This window comes from Oryx dammah, unplaced genomic scaffold, assembly GCF_014754425.2.
Source record: "Oryx dammah isolate SB20612 unplaced genomic scaffold, SCBI_Odam_1.1 HiC_scaffold_1, whole genome shotgun sequence".
Taxonomy (NCBI): Eukaryota; Metazoa; Chordata; class Mammalia; order Artiodactyla; family Bovidae; genus Oryx; species Oryx dammah.
In genome coordinates, this window is record NW_024070185.1 from 76,097,339 (window position 1) to 76,109,680 (window position 12,342).

Genomic DNA, 12,342 nt, shown 5'->3' on the forward strand with positions numbered 1-12,342 from the left:
GTGCTGCTTTCAGATTCTCTCTAACTGGGTGAGTGGGGGCTACTCTTCCTTGTGGTGTGCGGGCCTCAGTAATTGCAGCACGTGGGGTCAGTAGCTGTGGCTCCCAGGCTCTAGCGTTCAGTCTCAGTAGTTATGGTGCATGGGCTTAGTTGTTCCATGGCACGTGGGATCTTCCTGGACCAGGGATCGAACATGTGACTCCTACGTTGGCAGGCAGACTCCTATCCACTGTACCACCACTACCAGGGAAGTCCTGGGTTGTGGTTTTATGGGTGGTTGCTATTTTCTCTTTCATCCTTTGCTAAATTTTCTATAAAAGTGTGATTTACTATCATTATCATCATATTGAATATATGTATACACACATATGTGTATATATGAACACATATACATGTATACATATATACAGTATGATGATATGAACATATATACACACGTGTGTGTGTGTGTGTATGTTAAGAGCTCATTGGACCTATACTGCCTGGGTTCAAATCCTGGCTCTGCTGCTCACTACAGCGAACTATAACTCAGCTCAAGATCTAAACCCAGCCTTCTGCCTGTCCTTAGGCAGCCCCAGAACTAAGAATGGTTTCTAGATCTTAAAACAGTTGAAAAAATTGAAAGGATGAATATTTCATGACGTATACAAACTATATGAAATTGAAATTTCAGTGTTCATAAATAAAATTTTATTTGCACACAAACATGCCCGTTCATTTATGTATTGTCTATGGCTGCTCAAGACTCAATCTAGTTTATAGTTGGAGAGAATCCTTATTCTCCAAAGAAAAAGAAAAACCTTCATTCTTCTGTTTATGGTTGTAATTGCAGAAATGTGATTCAAATGTCTTGACATTCTTGCAGGTATTGTTATATGAACCTTTTAAAAGGCAACAACCCAGTATTTTCTCTTCCCCTAGGCTGTAGACAGCATGTTTGAAAAGATACAAGCATATTTGAGAGCAAGTCACAGTACAAGCAAGATCACACTACAGTGTTGATTAAAAGGCACAATGACCTGTTCATTTCATTCTAAGGCAATACCAGCTAAAAGGAAAACTTGAGAGCTACTTAGGGCAAATTGCATGTACAAGTAGGATGCTAAAATGCAAAAATAGATAGTCATTTCCAGAGAAGTTTTAACTTAAAATGCTATCTATCTGAAACTTTTGGTTAAAAGCTTTTAGAAGTAATGAAAATTCTGACTATCTTGGCAGCACAAGAATTAGCTTGGGACTGTTCATGGGACTATCACTTGATTGTACCTTGGTAGAAGCTATGGCTCATTTTAAACAATTTGGAGATAGACATTGTGATCAGAAAATGAGATGAAAGACCCTTGCAACTTTCCAAGACCGCACATTAAATCATTCCCCAGTTACGCAGAATCATTATTTGTAAGGAATAACTTGTGCCAAGGCCTGGGAAACTGTCTCTTAATTCCGCTGCATCAGCTATTTTCATTGCTGCTGCTGCTGCTGCTGCTAAGTCACTTCAGTCGTGTCCGACTCTGTGCCACCCCATAGACGGGGGCCCACTGTCTCTGGGATTCTCCAGGCAAGAATACTGGAGTGGGTTGCAGGGTTCCTCAAACTCAGTTTTAAACTTTGAAACCACTGCATAGCAATCAAATCACTAGACTTTTTAATCAAGGGATCTATGTTCTATTCCATTCCATAAAAGTTGGCTTTTAGACCCAAAACCATGGACTGTATATACAAACTCAAATATTAAAGAATAACAAAAAACCTCCCAACCCCCTTCAAATTTATTAAAAATTTGCAAGTAAAAAATTATAAACACATGATAGTAGATCTTGCTTCATGTACGTAGTTCTATAGTAAGATCATTCTTTTCCTTTTGGTGATATATTTCCAAAAAGAGTAAAATGAATTAAAAAAAATTGTCCATAACATTTCTCCCATGTTGAGAACAATGTATTACATGTTTCAGCATGATTTTTATCTGCTCCTTCTGTCATCCCTGGAAGGACATTTCACTACTACAGATTAACATTTTTTTTATATGCATCTTGAAGTAGTTTAGTAAACTAAAAATGTAATCCTGTGATGGCTACAAACCTTAATCTAACCAACTTGAATTTTTGAGTTGGTTAGTTAGATTAAGAGAGAATCCAAGAGTGAGAAAAAGAAAAGCAATAATGTGTGTTTTACTTGGGTTTCTCTTACCTTGAACTTGGGGTATCTCTTCACAGCTGCTCCAGCAAAGTGCAGCCGCTGCTCCTTACATTGGACCAGGGGTATCTCCTCACCGCTGCCCCTCCTGACCTTGAATGTGGAGTAGCTCCTCTTGGCCAGCACCTCCCTGCCACCGCCCATGGCCTCGGGCATCGGGTAGCTCCTCTCAGCTGCTCCTTTGCAGATATGCAGATGACACACCCTTATTGCAAAAAGTGAAGAGGAACTAAAAAGCCTCTTGATGAAAGTGAAAGAGGAGAGTGAAAAAGTTGGCTCATAGCTCAACATTCAGAAAATGAAGATCATGGCATCTGGTCCCATCACTTCATGGGAAATAGATGGGGAAACAGTAGAAACACTGTCCGACTTTATTTTTTGGGGCTCCAAAATCACTGCAGATGGTGACTGCAGCCATGAAATTAAAAGATGCCTACTCCTTGGAAGGAAAGCTATGACCAACCTAGACAGCATATTAAAAAGCAGAGACATTCCTTTGCCAATAAAGGTCCATCTAGTCAAGGCTATGGTTTTTCCAGTGGTCATGTATGGATGTGAGAGTTGGACTGTGAAGAAGGCTGAGCACCGAAGAATTGATGCTTTTGAACTGTGGTTTTGGAGAAGACTCTTGAGAGTCCCTTGGACTGCAAGGAGATCCAACCAGTCCATTCTAAAGGAGATCAGTCCTGGGTGTTCTTTGGAAGCAATGATGCTAAAGCTGAAACTCCAGTACTTTGGCCACCTCATGCGAAGTGTTGATTCATTGGAAAAGAGTCTGATGTTGGGAGGGATTGGGGGCAGGAGGAGAAAGGGACGACAGAGGATGAGATGGCTGGATGGCATCACTGACCCAATGGACATGAGTTTGAGTGAACTCCGGGAGTTGGTGATGGACAGGGAGGCCTGGCGTGCTGCAATTCATGGGGTCGCAAAGAGTCAGACATGACTGAGCGACTGAGCTGAACTGAATATGTGTTTGAAATAGAAAATACTTTGAGATGTTTCTCCAACAAAATCATCTTTGAAGTTAGATTTTGCTTTTCAACACCCCCACTATAGAGCTGGTATAGGAAAGACCAGGTGTAGAATCTGCTGCCTGGATAATGCCCACCCATGATTTACAATTACTTGGCCTTCTGGATCACTTTAGTTATATTCCTTAGACAGATGATCTTGGTACAATGGTGGGCCAGTAAAGCGAAAGGGAAGAGAACTAGCATCTGTTGATCATTGTCATGCACCTTTTAGGTACTTATAGTGCTTCCATTTCATCTTTGCAACAGCCCTACAAATGAGGTGCTAATAGCCCCATTTCACAGATGAAACACTTGAGGCTCAGGGGACGAAGTGACTTTTCCAAGAATATAACTAGTAAGTGGCAACATCGTGATTTGAGCCTAAGTGTCTGAAACCTAGACCTGTCAAGAGCTAAGTTCTGGAAGGAAATAAAGCCCAAGAGAAGCACAACTGAGTTAATACCCAAAAGTGTTCAGTCTATTAGTGGGAAAAGCAAACTACAACCAAGATGAATGGAAAAAGCTTAATAAAATGGAAAAAAGCTGAGTTTAATCCATCTGCGTACTTCGAAATCCCCAAAAGATGTGCCAGTGCTTCACTGAGGTAATTCCTAAGAAGCCCCAAGAGTTGACCTGTCATATCTGATTCCACTGGAAGTGAATGCTTGGACCTGCAAATGACAGGAGGGCAGGGGTGGTACCCACCTTAGTCTCTGTATTTAGCATCACTTAGAGCAGAGCAGGCTCAAGGCTGAATAGCTTGTCTATTGACCAAAGGAGGAAACTGGAAACCCCTGCATTCCCATTGTCCCAGGAATCTGAGTGAACTGTATAATGAACTGTGAAGGAGGTTAGCGCCCATGGCTGGCCCTGCCCAAGAACCAGCACTGGGAGGAGGGTGAAATAAGCAGAATCTAGGGTGCATGTTTTAAGGGGCCATTCACTCTCAGTGAGTACAGAGTCAGGACCTGAGAGTGAGAGCCTTCTTAAATTTTGTACCCCAGACCCCTTGCCCAGCTCACCCTACTCCTGGTCCTGCCACGAACAAGCCCTGAGTTTGTTTTGGATCTGTGTAAGGTAGCAGTTAAGCATGTAGGCTCTGGGCTCAGTCTAGCTGCCAACCTAGGCTCTGCCTCTTACTAACGCTAACTAGCTGGAACCTCAGGCAAATTACTCACCAGAAACCTCTCTAAATATCTGTTGTTACCTGCAAAACGAGGTTCGGAGTTTTGCCTACCTTCTAACAGGCCTACTGGAAGAGTTTGATGGGGTACCACGTGGAAAGTGTCTGGTGCATTGTAGGAATAAGGCACACACTCAGGATTCCAGGGCAAATCTGCCAGCAGCTGCCCCAAAAGGCAACCCAGGGGAAACATTCTTAGTTCCTTTTCGGTGCACGAGAAAACAAGACACGGTTTGCAAGGCCATGGTAGGTGGTTTTGGATGGTCAGCTAAATAAGGCTGCTACTAGAAAAAAATATTGCAATCTGTGGAGAAGAGACCACTCAAATGTGTTTTCTTCACCATTTTGCAACTGTGAGGGTAAGAATTATGAATGGATGCTAAAGTTAGTGGCTGGCAGAATTTGATGAGAAGGACATTTATGTGCTTCTTTGTGTCTCCCCACAAAGTACTTGTTAATTAAAGAAAAAGTAAGAGAAACTTTACAATGGGGAAACCTGGAGGACACCACCTTACCAAACAGTCACCATAAATGGGGGAAAGTGACATTCTGTGCTTCCTGATATGAGCACTGAGCAGGACACCACATCACTTTTGTGGAATTATTGCCCCAAATGTATAACCTGAGTCTAACTGGGGCCAGTTGGGGGATGTTTTACAAAATAACTGGACTATATTTCTCAAAATTGTTATGTTTGTAGAAGACAAAGAAGACAGAGAGTCCATCTCAGATTACAGACTACCAAAGATATTTGACAGATAAATGCAGTACATCATCCTGGAGTGAGTCCTGTACCAAGGGGAAGGTTTGTTATAAAGACCAACATAGGGACAATTGAGCACATTTGAATTTTGGTCATAGTAAGGTATAATCTTAAATTTCCTCATATTGATAATGATACTATGGTTATGTTAGAGAATGACCTCAGGAAATAGACTTTGGAATATGGAGGAATAAAGGTGTGTGATATCTATAATTTATTCCTTAGTGGTTCAGAGCAAAACAACACGCAAATGTATATGAGAGCTATTGAGGTATTATATAAAGTTAATGAGGTGTTACAAAATAAAAAGATATAAAAAAATGTGAATTACTCATATATGCTAATTATAAATTTAACCTCTGTGTCATGTGTGTGGACAGGGAAATTAATTTGTATATACATGTTTCCCTTTTACTTTTTTATTTTGCACAATAAAAACAACAACAATCAATAACATACTGCTTTTCTTCACATCTGTATAATTTTAAGAAATTGCTTTTTCTCCTGGAGAAATAGCTTATAGATGAAACAAATAGTATCAAATTGTGAAATCTGTGAACCTCAGAAGTCAATAGCGTGAAATCTACTCCCAGGGGCAGGGAAGTAAACAAGTGCCATGAGAGAAGAGGCAGGCAGGCGTAAGGACTGCAAGCTGGGAAAATGAATGTTTCCAATGCCACTGACTCAGAACACACAGTAGTTACACTTTCCTCCTTCACTTTAAAGGGTGATTTTTGGTCTGTAGTCTGAAGAATGACTTCAAATGACACATGAGCTGCTTTGAGGAGACATACAAGAAAGTTTCAAGAACAATAAGAATCACTCTAAAGGTCTAGGTCCCAGAAAGAACCCACAGTGAAAAGCAAAGTCAGAGAGCTGATGTCTTGCTGCTTCAGCCAACCACCTCCACTGGACCCATGAAGGAGTCTCAACTCAGCATATATATGGTGTCCTTACAAACCCTGTAGGGTTACTTTCCTGACCAGACGATGACAGCTTACGCCCTGAAGAAGCACAGACAGAGATTTCCAAAGTTAAATAAGGTGGAGAATGAATTGGCTTCATAGCTTCCTTTTCTTCTAGTCTAACAACAGCTTTCCCCTCCTGGCTCCCCACCCTCTGTTCCTGCAGGTACTTACTGCCTTATGCTTAAGGCAATGAAGAAGTGAACTTTGAAGTTCAAGGACCGAGCAGTCCTAAGGACAGGACGTCTGGAGGCCCAGGGTTCTCATAACGGCTGGGCCTGCCTTCAGTCCTGATAACCTATCCCTGAAGTCCGTAAAGCTCATTTGCAAGCCTGGTGACCACTCACTGTTCCACGGGGATAGTATGACATGAAAACCTGAGGTTTTCAGTGTTGTACAGGTCTGAAATATCCGTGAGTTTAGAAAACAAAACCACAGTTGTTCCTGGCTGGGCTGGTGCCTCAACCCAGTCCTAGCACGACAATGCTGTGGCTGTGGGCTCCTGCTGAGCTCTGAGACCCTGAGGAGGGTCAGCACTGGTACCAGCATGGAGCTAGGGCACATGCAGTGGGAGCCCTGCAGGACAGGGCTCAGTGATGGTGAGACGGCCATGAATGAAGAACTGACTGCCTCCCCTCCGCAGGAGGGAGCTGGGGGGTGGCTCGGAAGGCAGGATCTCAGAGCCATAGTGCAGGAGCTGGCCTGGGAGGCCAAAGAGGAAGAGGTCACTCCTCCTCTTCTTGATGGGATTGAAGGCCTCCTTCAGGCAGAACTGCTTGGTCTTTGTGAGGTTAACCTTGCAGATGGTGGGTGAATGGAGGAGCCCAGCTTCAAGGTGGACCAGGGCCTTTCCTTTCTTTCCCTGACATTCTGTGAAGCCTATGGCTTCTTGAAAGTGGGAGCTAATGTCAGACTTGGGACTGTCTTCTGCAGGGACCCCTTTGTAGTGCAGATGGGCTGGGCGGGCCTCGTAGATCTGTAGGAGACATTCAGTGGGGCTGTGAAATGCAGATTGGTGAGGATAACACACTTGGATGCATGGCAGGCGTTTCCAAGGTTGAGGAACAGAAGGACTGTAACAGGGCTGCCGTGTTCAACAGCTGGCCAATAGCTGATGTGAGCACTGGTTCCCACTCTGTCTATTGAGGGCTCTCTTACCTTCAACCTTGTCTTGTGAAATAAGTATTATGTCCATGCAATGCTCAGGATATTCCAGTTAAAAGATCTCATATCCCCCTTTGAGGAAGTAGATCTGTGGGGCTGGGGACAACAGACAGCCAGGTGTCACCAGAACATACAGTGCAACCCCCTCCCCTCAAACCCCACCCTGGCCTGGCTGCTCTCTGCCCGAGAAACTCATATTTATTTGGCTGTGCCACACAGCTTTGCAGATTCTTACTTAGTTCCTTAATCAGGGATTGAACCTGCATCCTCAGCAGTGAAAGCATGGAATCCTAACAACTGGACATCCAGAGAACTCCTCAGAAACCCTAATTTGTATTTTTTACATCTCTGAAACTACGTTACTCCATGTATTTCCTCCCCGCCTCCCCCCCATGTGGTTAAATACAGATTCCAAACATATTTTACTATTTATGTGCAGAGCTGGGATGGACTTATTAACAACAGCAAAGATTCTGCTACTTAAAAAGATTAAGATTTTTGGAAAGGGGGTTTTCTCTTACATAGTATATCTTTAAACCAGTAAAACTTGTCATTTCTAGGTCAAGTTATGTGACTTAGAATAATAGAGATGCTCCAAGTAATTGTCAGTTCAGTTCAGTTCAGTCACTCAGTTGTGTCCGACTCTTTGCCACCCCATGAATCGCAGCACACCAGGTCTCCCTGTCTATCACCAACACCCGGAGTTCACTCAGACTCACGTCCATCGAGTCAGTGATCCCATCCTGTCATCTCATCCTATGTCGTCCCCTTCTCCTCCTGCCCCCAATCCCTCCCAGCATCAGTCTTTTCCAATGAGTCAACTCTTCGCATGAGGTGGCCAAAGTACTGGAGTTTCAGCTTCAGGATCATTCCTTCCAAAGAAATCCCAGGGCTGATCTCCTTCAGAATGGACTGATTGGATCTCCTTGCAGTCCAAGGGAGTCAAGAGTTTTCTCCAACACCACAGTTCAAAAGCATCAATTCTTTGGCGCTCAGCTTTCTTCACAGTCCAACTCTCACATCCATACATGACCACTGGAAAAACCATAGCCTTGACTAGACGGACCTTTGTTGGAAAAGTAATGTCTCTGCTTTTGAATATGCTATCTAGGTTGATCATAACTTTTCTTCCAAGGAGTAAGCGTCTTTTAATTTCATGGCTGAAATCACCATCTGCAGTGATTTTGGAGCCCCCAAAAATAAAGTTGGACACTATTTCCACTGTTTCTGCATCTATTTCCCATGAAGTGATGGGACCAGATGCCATGATCTTTGTTTTCTGAATGTTGAGCTTTAAGGCAACCTTTTCACTCTCTTCTTTCACTTTCATCAAGAGGCTTTTTAGTTCCTCTTCACTTTCTGCCATAAGGGTGGTGTCATCTGCATATCTCAGGTTATTGAGATTTCTCCTGGCAATCTTCATTCCAGCTTGTGCTTCTTCCAGTCCAGCGTTTCTTATGATGTACTCTGCATATAAGTTAAATAAGCAGGGTGACAATATACAGCCTTGACGTACTCCTTTTCCTATTTGGAACCAGTCTGTTGTTCCATGTCCAGTTCTAACTGTTGCTTCCTGACCTGTATATAGGTCTCTCAAGAGGCATATCAGGTGGTCTGGTATTCCCATCTCTTTCAGAATTTTCCACAGTGTATTGTGATCCACACTGTCAAAGGCTTTGGCATAGTCAATAAAGCAGAAATAGATGTTTTTCTGGAACTCTCTTGCTTTTTCCATGATCCAGCAGATGTTGGCAATTTGATTGCTCTGCCTTTTCTAAAATCAGCTTGAACATCTGGAAGTTCACGGTTCACATATTGCTGAAGCCTGGCTTGGAGTATTTTGAGCATTACTTTACTAGCATGTGAGATGAGTACAATTGCACAGTAGTTTGAGCATTCTTTGGCATTGCCTTTCTTTGGGATTGGAATGAAAACTGACCTTTTCCAGTCCTGTGGCCACTGCTGACTTTTCCAAATTTGCTAGCATATTGAGTGCAGCACTTTCACAGCATCATCTTTCAGGATTTGAAATAGCTCAACTGAATTCCATCACCTCCACTAGCTTTGTTCGTAGTGATGTTTTCTAAGGCCCATTTGACTTCACATTCCAGGATGTCTGGCTCTAGGTGAGTGATCACACCATCGTGATTATCTTGGTCATGAAGATCTTTTTTGTACAGTTCTTCTGTGTATTCTTGCCACCTCTTCTTAATATCTTCTGCTTCTCTTAGGTCCATACCATTTCTGTCTTTTATCGAGCCTATCTTTGCATGAAATGTTCCCTTGGTATCTCTAATTTTCTTGAAGAGATCCCTAGTCTTTCCCATTCTGTTGTTTTCCTCTATTTCTTTGCATCAATCACTGAGGAAGGCTTTCTTATCTCTTCTTGCTATTCTTTGGAACTCTGCATTCAGATGCTTATATCTTTCCTTTTCTCCTCTGATTTTTGCTTCTCTTCTTTTCACAACTATTTGTAAGGCCTCCCCAGACAGCCATTTTGCTTTTTTGCATTTCTTTTCCATGCAGATGGTCTTGATCCCTGTCTCCTGTACAATGTCACGAACCTCTGTCCAGAGTTCATCAGGCACTCTATCTATCAGATCTACTCCCTTAAATCTATTTCTCACTTGCACTGTATAATCATAAGGGATTTGATTTAGGTCATACTTGAATGGTCTAGTGGCTTTCCCTATTTCATTCAATTTAAGTCTGAATTTGGCAATAAGGAGTTCATGACCTGAGCCACAGTCAGCTCCTGGTCTTGTTTTTGTTGACTGTATAGAGCTTCTCTATCTCTGGCTGCAAAGAATATAATCAATCTGATTTCGGTGTTGACCATCTGGTGGTGTCCATGTGTAGAGTCTTCTCTTGTGTTGTTGGAAGAGGGTGTTTGCTATGACCAGTGCATTTTTTTGGCAAAACTCTATTAGTCTTTGCCCTGCTTCATTCTGTATTCCAAGGCCAAATTTACCTGTTATGGCAGGTGTTTCTTGACCTCCTACTTTTTCATTCCAGTCCCCTATAATGAAAAGGACATCTTTTTTGGGTGTTAGTTCTAAAAGGTCTTGTAGGTCCTCATAGAACCATTCAACTTCAGCTTCTTCAGCGTTACTGGTTGGGGCATAGACTTGGATTACTGTGATATTGAACGGTTTGCCTTGGAAACGAGTAGAGATCATTTTGTCATTTTTGAAATTGCATCCAAGTACTGCATTTTGGACTCTTTTGTTGACCATGATGGCTACTCCATTTCTTCTGAGGGATTCCTGCCCGCAGTAGTAGATATAATGGTCATCTGAGTTAAATTCACCCATTCCAGTCCATTTTAGTTCGCTGATTCCTAGAATGTCGACATTCACTCTTGCCATCTCCTGTTTGACCACTTCCAATTTGCCTTGATTCATGGACCTGACATTCCAGGTTCCTATGCAATATTGCTCTTTACAGCATTGGACCTTGCTTCTATCACCGGTCACATCCACACCTGGGTATTGTTTTTGCTTTGACTCCATCCCTTCATTCTTTCTGGAGTTATTTCTCCACTCATCTCCAGTAGCATGTTGGGCACCTACTGACCTGGGGAGTTCCTCTTTCAGTATCCTATCATTTTGCCTTTTCGTACTGTTTATGGGGTTCTCAAAGCAAGAATACTGAAGTGGTTTGCCTTCCCCTTCTCCAGTGGACTACATTGTGTCTGACCTCTCCACCATGCCCGCCCGTCTTGGGTGGCCCCACAGGGCATGGCTTAGTTTCACTGAGTTAGACAAGGCTGTGGTCCTAGTGTGATTAGATTGACTAGTTTTCTGTGAGTATGGTTTCAGTGTGTCTGCCCTCTGATGCCCTCTTGCAACACCTACCATCTTACTTGGGTTTCTCTTACCTTGGATGTGGGTGATATTGAACTTTAAAAATTTAAGAGTGTACCCCCAAAGTTGTAAGTGGCCCTTAAAAGTTGCTCTAATTCTAAAAGTAAATGTTTAAAACACACCTTGAGCTCATATTTTCAGCCTCATCCATCATTACCCAGTTATTTCACATTTTGGCGGAAGCCTGAGATAGTGTCAGGGCTCTTAGAGTAGTTGGTAGAACATCTGGAAGTTGCAGCATTATTTGGGAACACAGGGAAATACTGGTATTTAAGTCTGTTCAATCTACTGTGCAGGAAAGGACAATGTCCTACATATGTAGTGGAACAATCACAAACACAGAAAACTATGTAAAAATAAGCAAGAAAACCTCTGTTTCTGAGTTTTTCTGTTAACTTTAGTTTCTTACTTACCAATTGCTTTATTAGGATTCATTAGCCTGATTTAACGGAGAAGGCAATGGTAACCCACTCCAGTACTCTTGCCTGGAAAATCCCATGGATGGAGGAGCCTGTTGAATGCAGTCCATGGGGTTGCTAAGAGTCGGACACAACTGAGTGACTTCACTTTCACTTTTCACTTTCATGCATTGGAGAAGGAAATGGCTACCCACTCCAGTGTTCTTGCCTGGAGAATCCCAGGGATGGGGGAGCCTTATGGGCTGCCATCTATGGGGTCGCACAGAGTCAGACACGACTGAAGTGACTTAGCAGCAGCAGCCGCCGCCTGATTTAACAGTCATCAAAACCAGTCATTCTGGGTAGCTTTCACTCATTCATTCAATACAAATTTTAATTATGAAAAGAAAAAAAAAGAAATCTTATTCTCAGTGTCTCTAGTGAGAATTGCAGGTACTGAGATACTGTTCATCACTGTTCTGCCAGTGGAGGAACCGGGAGAATGCCTAGCCCTCATCTGCCTCATTTTGCTCTACTCTCTACCTTGCTCACAAATCTGCCAGGGCTTTGCGGCTCTGTTCTGGCTTTGGAGACTTTTTCACTTGAACTTGGAGCAGTCCCTGGACTGCTTCATTCTCACAGTTCGACTCTCAGCTCCTCAGGTGAGCTGCCTGGGACCATCCAGTCTTCTTGAAGGTGCTGACTGTCTAGGGTATCACAGGGCACAGGGCCTGGCCTGGAGGGAGTGCAGAGGCAGCATGGCTATATAGGGGCTCGGAAGGCTTCTAAATA

General features: G+C 43.0%; 1 pseudogene; it reads right to left on the minus strand.

Moving 5' to 3' along the window:
• Positions 1 to 6,594: 6,594 nt before the first annotated feature.
• Positions 6,595 to 12,342, minus strand: part of LOC120851205 — a 45,931-nt pseudogene continuing 40,183 nt past the window's right edge.